General features: G+C 46.6%; 1 long non-coding RNA gene across 3 annotated transcripts in view; it reads right to left on the bottom strand.

The window, feature by feature from the left end:
- Window positions 1-1,663, bottom strand: part of LOC109373697 (uncharacterized) — an 11,031-nt gene extending 9,368 nt beyond the window's left edge. Inside the window, exons 1-2 of one of the 3 annotated variants that reach the window (XR_002122268.1) lie at window positions 1,584-1,663; window positions 934-1,111 (exon numbers count right to left, since the gene is read on the bottom strand). This is a non-coding gene — a long non-coding RNA (uncharacterized LOC109373697). Of the gene's footprint in view, window positions 1-933; window positions 1,112-1,343; window positions 1,473-1,575 lie in introns of those variants that run through there. The other 2 variants (XR_002122269.1, XR_002122267.1) reach the window with 2 other exon arrangements.

Below are 1,663 nucleotides of genomic sequence, written 5' to 3'. Positions count from 1 at the left end.
CAAGAGGTCTGTACTGCTGTTTAAATAATGAATGCTGTGAAGCCACTTCTAAGTAGCCAGTCAACACTGCATTCGTTTTTAATGAAATAGGAAACATATCTGGACACCTCGGTATCATCCCCTGGTTTGGAAAGAGAGTTTGTTTAAAAGCAAACCCCAATGCAGGTCACTCTGGAGATCAGGAAAGGGGGTTGATATTCCATGGCATCCACTATCATTTAAGTGGATGACACCTTAGTTGTTAGTAACAAGTCATAGTGCTGGATGTGCATATTAAAACAAGCGGACTTTAAAACGGATTATATTCAAGGACAAGAACAGTCCCGGTGCCCTCTGTCTACTTTTGAAGACAGGACTTTAAACTGCTGTTTTGATTTCTCAAGCAAAGTAAACATACAAAGCAACAAAGGCAACCATGTTACATAATCTACTGAAGGACTAGAATAATTAGAGAATTATCTAAAGTGAACCAGAATAAAAAAAAAAGTAAAGAAAAGAAAGAAAAACGTTAGAGAAGATTGAAAAGGGGGATTCCTAGAAGGGACTTACCTATTAATTCAGACCATGAGCAACCACTCTAAGTTTTTAAATCACTTTACATGTTCTGATATTTGTTATTTAGTCAGCACCCCCACCCCGCTCCTGTTACCGTCTCCTGGAGAGCAGCAAAACTCTTTAAATGAAAATGACCTCTGTGCTACTTTACTAAATATCAGGAAAGGGAGAAACAAGTGACATCTGTGTCCCACTCTGCTGCCAGCTAGGGAAAGAGGAACTTGCAGGGAGGGGACAGCTGCTGAGAAGAGGTCCGCAAGCTGACTTGTAGCAGATGTAATCACTGTCAAGGCCATCATATTTCCTGAATCGAGATAAAACAGCTCAGGCACCTGCGTGCAGCGAGCGTTCCAAGTGTTAAAGAACCTGGAGATTTACCTGGAACCTCCAGAGCCCTCCGATGTCATCAGTCCTTTCAAAGCAGACCGGCTCCAAGCCTTCATCCAGGCAGCACTTGATCGACACGAGGCCGCTCGCACCTCCCCCAATCACGGCAATTCTTTTCTTGGTCATGGTCTCCAGAGATCGTCACAGGGCCGGGTCGACGTAACTTGTCCTAAAGAAAGGATGACAGATGACAGAAAACACACATCAGTTACCACCTCTCAAGGAAGACCTTGGCCATGGCATCCGAATAAAACCTGCAACAACAGGTGCCTCTGGGGAAGCCAGATTCCCCTGTCTTCTTAGCCACAGGGAATTGCTAAGCATCTGATAGGGGAGTCCCGGGCCTGCAAGATCCCCAAAACCCAGAGGCTGGCCCAGAGCTGAGAGTTCGGGGGTCATACTGGATCTCACTGCCTTTCCTGCCTGCAGCCCCTGGGCAGAGACCCCTTCAGCTTGGATCCTCTGCTCTGCACTTCTGCCCTTCTCAAGGAAATATAAAGCAACAAAGGGCAAACTCAGCAACATTCAATAGGGAGGGGCTGCTCTGTGCGCACCTCCTCTTTCAGCCAACACCCCTCCCTCAGAGGGAATTAAGCTTGGGAAGGGACCCTGCTTTAGGCTGAAAAAATTAACCTTACAACCTCTGGTTTTCAGCTACTTTTTCCCACACTCTCAACTACTCTGGAGTGGGAGCGGCCTGTATCCCCATGCTCCCCAACCC

This window comes from Hipposideros armiger, unplaced genomic scaffold, assembly GCF_001890085.2.
Source record: "Hipposideros armiger isolate ML-2016 unplaced genomic scaffold, ASM189008v1 scaffold_741, whole genome shotgun sequence".
Classification (NCBI taxonomy): domain Eukaryota; kingdom Metazoa; phylum Chordata; class Mammalia; order Chiroptera; family Hipposideridae; genus Hipposideros; species Hipposideros armiger.
The sequence above is the reverse complement of the archived record's forward strand: the minus strand, read 5'-3'. Positions and strand labels throughout refer to the sequence as shown.